Source organism: Lipotes vexillifer, unplaced genomic scaffold, assembly GCF_000442215.2.
Source record: "Lipotes vexillifer unplaced genomic scaffold, Lipotes_vexillifer_v1.1 scaffold393, whole genome shotgun sequence".
Classification (NCBI taxonomy): Eukaryota; Metazoa; Chordata; class Mammalia; order Artiodactyla; family Lipotidae; genus Lipotes; species Lipotes vexillifer.
This window is the reverse complement of record NW_006774564.1, coordinates 2608274-2616918: the sequence shown is the minus strand read 5'-3', so window position 1 is coordinate 2616918 and position 8645 is coordinate 2608274. Positions and strand designations below refer to the sequence as shown.

Below are 8645 nucleotides of genomic sequence, written 5' to 3'. Positions count from 1 at the left end.
GCGGGCCTCTCACTGTTGTGGCCTCTCCCGTTGCAGAGCACAGGCTCCGGACGCGCAGGCTCAGCGGCCATGGCTCACGGGCCCAGCCACTCCGCGGCACGTGGGATCTCCCCGGACCGGGGTACGAACCCGTGTCCCCTGCATCGGCAGGAGGATTCTCAACCACTGCGCCACCAGGGAAGCCCTATTTTTTATTTTAAAAGATCTCTCCAGGTCTAATAAAATATAATTCCTAACCCTACTTGATAAACCACACTTAATTTTTTTTTTTAAGATAAAGGATGTTCGTTTATTTATTTATTTATTTATTTATTTATTTATTGGCTGCGTTGGGTCTTCGTTGCTGTGCGTGGTCTTTCTCTAGTTGCAGCGAGCGGGGGCTACTCTTTGTTGCAGTGCACGGGCTTCTCATTGTGGTGGCTTCTCTGGTTGTGGAGCGCAGGCTTCAGCAGTTCTGGCGTGCAGGCTCAGTAGTTGTGGCGCACAGGCCCAGTTGCTTCATGGCATGTGGGATCTTCCCTGACCAGGGCTCGAACCCTTGTCCCCTGCATTGGCAGGTGGATTCTTAACCACTATGCCACCAGGGAAGTCCAAAAGTAGTTTTAAATAATTTATTCCTTAAATTATCACAGCACCTTATCGTAAACATTCAAATGTTTATTAAGCAAAACATCAACCTATAAAAACACATGTAAATAAGAAATGTAGAATTGTTTTAAGATTAATATTTGTACCAAAAATTTTAAGTATAGGCTCTAATAACAAATTAATGCTACATCAACTAAGATCAAAGTGAATATTCACATAAATTCATACAGTATTCTTTATTTGCTTGTTTGTGTGTTTTTACCTTATCTGTGGTAAAAGGTATGCTTTATCTAAGAACACAATTTAACCTTTCATTATATGATGAAATCTCTAGTATAGTTTTCTGTCACACCTAAAGCCAAGGTACCAAAAGAGTGCTTTGTAAAATAGATTAAAATTATCCTTTATGTTCTTTTTTTACTCCCACACTTTTTTGTTTTCAACGAGAAAAGCAGAACTTAAAGATATGTGAGTATGCTTCAAAGCTGAACTACATAAAATATGGTTTGTCAGTAAGTATAGGACTATATCTATTATATAGCGGTACATTCAGAAACATAAGAAAATGTACTGAACCAAGAGTCACAAAAACTTCAAAGCTTACTAAAAATAACACAAATTATACAAGTATTAACTATAGAAAGAAGTACAACAGAGTATATACTATATAATTACCCATTAAAGTTTTCTATCCTTAGCTTTTCTACTTCCTTCGCATTTATAAACTTATCATAGAATTGAGTTGGAAGGTACCTCTGTCCACTCTCTAATTTAGTACAGAATATCTGAACACTTAAGTCTCAGAGATGGTCTGCCAACCTCTACATAAATGCCTCCAATAACAGAAAATTTCTATACCCCCCAAGGCACCTATGGAAGACAGTCTCTAAGGTGGTCACCAATAAGACTACTAGTGTTTTTACATCCTTTTGTAGTCCCTGGCCCTTGAGTGTGGACAGGATTTACTGACTCACTTGTACCCAAGTGCAGAGTGGAAGTGTTGGGATGTCATTTCCAAGATTTATAAAGAGATGGTAACATCCATCCTGAGGGCAGGCATGTGCCCTCTCTCAGACTACTCACTCTGGGAAGCCAGCTGCCATGTCATGAAGCAAACTTGTGGAAAGGTCCAAGTAACAAAGAACTGAGGGAAGCCTTCAGTCAACAGCCTGTGAAGAGCGGAAGCCCTCAGTCCAACAAGGAACAGAGGTCCAGGTCACTGAGCTTGGAAGGAGATCATCCCCAAGTCAAGTTTTCAGGTGAGACCACAGCCCCTGTAAGAAACTTGACTGCAACCTCAAGAGAGACCTAAAATCAGAGGCTCCCAGCTGGGATGTTGGGATCCTCAGAAACAGTGAGATAAATATTTGCTATTTTAAGCCACTTAGTTTTGGGGTAATTTGTTACACAGCAATAGATAATACAGAATTCCTTCAATTTTTTCTCAAGTATAAAAAGGCATTTTGTTTTGTTTTCTAATATTGAATTAAAATCTACTTTCATCTAGGTATGTCTTTGGGTCAGCATAATAAAAATCTGTTACATTAAAAACTTTTACACATTTGAATCTGACAATTATCAGGTCTATTTCCCTACTTCCTTCAACCATTCTTCACATACCTTCCAGATCCCCTACAATTCCAGTCATTCTCCTCTGAACATTTGTTAATCTCTCTCTTTAAAGCATCTGAAATAGAACACAATACTCCAGGTATGGTCTGGTCAACAACTGTACACAGTGAAATTAACAATTCCCATTATGTGGGTACTATACAGTGAACACACCTAGACACACCTAAAGTTGCTTTACACCATCTAGTTGTGAGATGTTGTTTTTGGCACTTCCCAGAATTTCATTTCAAAAGCTTTTCCTGAAGTTGGAAAGAAGACCAACCCAATTCTATTTCCAAGCTCTCAAAATAATGTAAACAACAAAACAGGAAAAATTACAAAAATCTGCAAACAATATATACAGTAAGGGGTTAATATCCAAAATATACAAAGAACTCACACATCTCAACATCAAAAAACAACCCGATTCCTGATTAAAAAATGGGTAAAGAATCTGAACAGACATTTTCCCAAAGATATACAGATGGCCAACGGGCACATGAAAAGATGTTCAACATCACTAATCATCAGGGAAATACAAATCAAAACCACAATGAGATATTACCTCACACATGTCAGAATGGCTATTACTGAAAAAGACAACAAATAACAAGTGCTGGTGAGGATGTGGAGAACACAGAACCCTCGTGGACTGTAGGTGAGAATGTAAATTGGTGCAGCCACTATGGAAAACAGTACAGAGATCCCTCAAAAAATTAAAAATAGAACTACCATAGGACCCAGTAATTCCACTCCTGGATATTTATCTGAAGAAAACGAAGACATTAATTAGAAAAGATATATGCACCCCTATGTTCACTGCAGCATTATTTACAAAAGCCAAGATATGGAAGCAACCTAAGTACCCATCAGTAGATGAACTGAGAAAGAAGATGTGGTGTGTGTGTGTGTGTGTTTATATATTTATATATATATATAAACACACACACATATATGCACAATGGAATATTACTCAGCCATAAAAAAGAACGAAGCCTTGTCATGGATGGACCTTCAGGGTATTATGCTAAATGAAATAAGTCAGACAGAGAGAGGTAAATACTGTATGATTTCACTTATATGTGGAATCTAAAAAACATAAAACAGAAACAGTTATACATAGAGAACAAAAAGGTGGTTGCCAGAGGGGAAGGGTGTTGGGGGAGAAAAGAAATAGGTGAGGGAAATTAAGGGGTACAAATTTCCAGTTCTGAAACAAATGAGTCATGGGTATAAAATGTATAGTGTGGGGAATATAGTTAATAACTATGTAGTATCTTTGTAGGGTGACATATTGTAACTAGACTTATCATGGTGATCATTTTGAAATGTATAGACATATCAAATCACTATGTTATATAATAGGAACTAACACAGTCTTCAATAATTATACTTCAAATATACTTCAAAAACAAACAAACTCATAGAAAAAAGAGACCAGATTTGTGGTTACCAGAGGTAAGGAGCAGGGGAAGGGAGAACTGGATGAAGGCTGTCAAAAGGTACAAACTTCCAGTTATAAGATAAAGAAGTACTAGGAATGTAATGCACTACATGATAAAAATAATTAACACTGCTGTATATTATACAGGAAAGTTGTTGAGAGTAAATCCTAAGAGTTCTCATCACAAGGGAAAATATTTTTTTCTATTTTTTTGAATTTTGTATCTATATGAGATGATGGATGTTTACTAAACTTGCTGTGATAATTATTTTGTAATGTATGTAAGTCAAATTATTATGCTGTACACCTTAAACTTATCCAGTGCTATATGTCAATGATATCTCAATAAAACTGGAATAGATAAATAAATAAACAGGAAAAAATGTTAAACCAAAATGGACATTAAGGTACCAATTTTAGCTCAGTTCTATAAAGCTTTCGCAAAGATTTTATGTGAGTTCCATTTTCTTTTTCAATAGATCAACAAAAGTCACAAAACATGGCACTTAATCATAGAAACTCATTACTCATTCATTTCACAGAATTCATTATTTAAATCAAATATATCAACTATAAATAGTATAAAAATTTTATGTCCTTTTTCATGTAGTACCGTTTCTCTGTAAAATATAGAGTGTTGACTTGTGAAATGGGATCAACCTCCTAGTAGAGTGGCAAGCATGCGATTGGTGCAATATAAATTTATCCCCTTTAGAACTCATAAGGTAAGGGCATTGTCCTTAGGGTTGCTAATAACATGCTATGGAAGAGCTACTGTGCTACAGATAAAGTATAAAAATTTACTCTGGAAAAAGTTTACCTTGTTTTTTTTTACCTTGTTTTTTTAAAAAGTTTTAGGTGTAACTTTGAAACATTGGGAATCCTGATTAGATCAATTATGTTAAAGATGCCACATGGAGAGACTCCTACTTGTGGTAACATGTTTGAAGTAAGTATTCATTTAAAAATACTTGTGTCTATTATGTGCTGGCACGATGCTGCATCCCTGGGATACAATGATTGAGTTACTATGGTGCATAAGAAGATAAAACACAAAACAAAGGCTTCTAAGGGAGAATGTGGTGTTTTGTAAGGTATCTTTTTACACAAACAAAAACAAACTCAAAATAAAAAGGAAGAAAAATCAGCTGAAATATGTAAGCTTTGGCTATTCAATGTAATGGTCTCAAAATTAAATGGCAAAAAAAAAAAAAAGTATTCTCAGACATGGGTCAGCACTGGATTTATAACCTGAAGACCTGGATTAAAGTCTTCTGTATAAAAATAATATACATAAAATATAAAGTAAAGAGTATCATAAAAAATTACAAATAAAATGCTACGGAAGTTCTGAGGTATCTTGCTAAGAATGGGTTTGAAGGATTGTTAATATCCTAACATGCAAGAGATGGGAAGGGAAAAGTAACATTATTGTGAAAAAGTAACTAACATTTATTGTGTATCCACTATGTCAGATCCTGTGCTAAATACTCCCATCCATCATCTATATAACACTCACAACTCTCCAGTTTCATTTTACAGATGATTACACTAATACTCTGAGACATCAGTTACTTGTCTAAGGTCACACTGCAAAAAGTGCAGAAGCAAGAATGGGACGACCGGGTCTAAAATCCTGTGACCTTTCCACTATAACATTCTAACATATACAGGGGTGAAAACAAAGAGAGGATAGTTAGGATTCAAGTAATCTTGAGGCTAATGTCAAAGTTTTAGAAAACGGAATTCAACTTATTTCCTGTCCTATGTAGTGATTTGTCATTTATTAGCTGAGTAAGTCTAAGGCAATGCTTCTTAAACTTTTCTCCATAAGGACAGAAGAAACTGAACCCATCCCCACAGAGCCCATAAGCATAAAATTTCTTTGAAGTCTTTGAAATTTTACCTAGAAATTAGTGTGAATATTACATTCTTCATATATCCTCTGTTTAATATAAAAACACTATTTTTTATACAACTCTTCAAGTGAAATTGATGACAACTCCATTAGTGTGTGCCATGTTCTGTGACGACAGATTTATCTCTTGGCACATTGCAGCTTATCACTAATACTCCTATTTTAAAAGCAAAGGTCGGGGGGATAAAGTAAGCTATTTCTTGATTATTCAAGAACCAATGATGCACGCTGAGGATTATTTAACACCAAATGAAACTCAAGTAAGAGTTACTGGCCATAGCCTTATTTTCTAAAATATGAGAATACCCTACTGAAAGCAGGAAAGCAATCCTGACCCACATATAGGGAGGAAACACCCTTTTCTCCATGTCACCACAGTAATAAAGAACCTCTGCCACGGAGTAAAGACACATCTTAATAGTTTCTATGAGCCTTTTTAAGGCCACTGTAAGAAATAAGGTCCTGGACCTAGAAATACTAAATAGATCATGCAGAAATTTTTAATTAGCCATGTCAATGCTCCATTCTGTTAAAAGGTAATCAACAGATGCCTTAAATTTTTTTCCAAAGTGCTTTCAAATACTTTATTTTGTTCAACTTCAGAGCTCATTCCCAGACTAATACAATAGCAAGTACTATCATCTGGAAATTAAGTCACTAGTAGGGTAAGTAGCTCTTCCAAGACTGCAATCAGTAGCAAAGTGAAACTTAAATCCTAGAAATCTGATTTCCAGCTTACTGAGCTACTGAGGAAAACTGCATCTTTTCATACTTATTTTGCAGCATATATCAAAGCATATCACACACTATTTAGTAAGTAACTAACTGATAAACTCGATTTCACAAACAGAAAAAGAGGCTGAACACAATTATGTAACTAGGAACATAAGATAGTACCCCTGCTCTCTTATGACACATTCCTAGTACTGACTTTAAAAAAAAAAAAAAAAGAAAAAGACAAGAATTAGGAAGTGGGAGGGTGGGAAGAAAACAGGTTAAAATTCCTTCACAAAAAAATCACATATCCATAATGGCATCAAATTCAAGTGTCTGTGTGTGTTTTTCACCTAACAATATACAGCTATGGCTTAATTGGTTGGTCACTAAAATAATTTTTCTTTCCTGTGTGGAAGCAATCTACCCACTGAAACCTAAGGTAAAACTGTTCATTACATTTTCCTCCTAAACGAGACCAAAGAATATGTCATATAAAGGAAAATGGGCTCTTAGGCGTTTCTCCTTTCTAGTAAAATTTCAAGGCAACACGTACCAACACTAGAGACAAAAAAATTCTACTTGGATTTATTGTGAAGAAAAGGTGTATAGCGTATTAAAGCCTACATGTTAATCTCTGTGCCATTAACTTCTCTAAGCATTCTTGGAGCAGCAAAGGGAGGGAAATAAGTGTTAGGATCATAACCTATGAATGTGGGTGGAACAAAGACTTCTCCCTTCATTATGCAGAGAGAACAAAGTTGCCAAAAACGCTCTGCTCAGATACCATGCGTGGTTACTGACTGCACCTCTGGGTACAGAAAAGAAAAAAATCAAATACGGGTCAAAGGCCGCCCCTGCCTGCCCCCGCCCCTTTCGCCCAAGGCCTCGCGCCAGAGCTGCAGCCCCAATCTCTTTCTCCCCAACATAAGAAAGCGGCTTAACCCTAAGAGTTCTACAAGCTCCAGTTCCCGTGTCTCCTACGCAGACGCCCCCGGGGCACTGGTCCAACCCGAGTTCCAAATCCAGTCGCTGCCCCCCTCCGCGACCCCGCCCAGACCCCCAAAGCCCGGCTGCTACTGACCACTGACGTCAGAAAGGCCAAACCCGGCCCCCGAGGGGCTGCTCCAGCCCCGCAGCGCTCTCCCCTCCTCCCGGCCAAGGCGTGCCCAGAATGGGACGCCAGCGCGTCCCTCGGCTGTCGCTCGGGCTCGGCAGAGGGGCGAGGAAGGAAGAATCAGCGCAGTCAGCCGCCCTCCCGCCCCACAGCAGCAGCGAGGTGGGCACCAACCCTGCGCTGGCTTACTGGTCAGGGGCGGGCGGTGCCAGGGCGAGGGTCGTCGCTCGGCCCCCGGAGCCGGCTTGGCAGCGAGAGAAAGGTGTGGTTCAGGAGCGGCGGCTTCCCGTCGGGGCCTGGCCCCCATCCGTCGGCGCCGGGGCCTCACCCACGACCCCAGTCGCCACCCAGTCAGCACCCAAGCCTACCCAAGACCCTTCTCCGGGGCCGCGAACGCCGCCCTTGGGGGTCGCCACGGTCGCAGCCCTGTCAAGTGGTGACAGGCGGTGACGGGTGACCATGGCAACCCGAGGTGTGCAGCGCGGCCCGACCCCGCCTCCGCCTCCCGAAGTCGCTCACCTGAGGGCTCCGGGACAAGCCCGGAGAAATCGCGGAGGAGAAAGCGGCGCGGAGGCCGGAGGACTGGGCCCCCAAGCGGCGGGCTCTGGGCTGGAAAGGAAGTGTGAGGGCGGCGGTCTGGGCTCGACGTCGGTCCTGCCTCCAGCCGCCCGCGCGTCAATCCATCAGCTCGTCAGTCTCTCCTCCCGTCTACCCCTCCCGGACCGGCGACCGTCCGCTCAGCCTCTCACACACTGCGGTTGTCAAGCGGCGCTGCAGCCGAGCACCAGCCCCGAGCCGCAGCCAATCGCCGCGCTTCCCCGAGGCGCCTCAGGACCCCGCCGAGCGGGGCGGCCAGGCAGGTGCCTGCGTCGAAGGGAGAGTCGGCTGGGCGGGCGCCAGCCCGGGGCACGGTGGGGACTGGTCTGGTGGACCGGCTCCCCGCTAGCGCTCCAAGGACCAGCTGGACTCGAAGGAAAAGCCGGCGCGGCGACTGCGTGAGAGACCAGCAGCCGGCACGCAGACCCTTTGGTGGCTGGTGACCCCGCGTCCCGAAATAGGGCGGAGGGGGTTGTCTCCTCCGAATCGAGAGTCGTCTGCGCATTAGAAGTGACTCTTAAGACTCCTCGCTGTTGATCTATTAATAAGGGATAACGAAATAAATCTCGCCGCCTTCTCCTCTCTGCTTTTCCAGGTTCCACTTCCTTCCTGAAGACTCCAGCAGTTTAATTTCCCCTTCTTGATGCTTGAAGTAT

The 8645-nt window shown here is 41.5% G+C and overlaps 1 protein-coding gene across 1 annotated transcript in view; it reads right to left on the bottom strand.

Moving 5' to 3' along the window:
* The window catches only part of WDR47 (WD repeat domain 47), a 57496-nt gene extending 49221 nt beyond the window's left edge, over positions 1–8275 (bottom strand). The window contains exon 1 of the mRNA XM_007449331.1: positions 7912–8275. The gene's annotated coding sequence lies outside the window, so the exon portion shown is untranslated. The remainder of the gene's footprint in view (positions 1–7911) is intronic.
* Between the last annotated feature and the right edge of the window lie 370 nt (positions 8276–8645).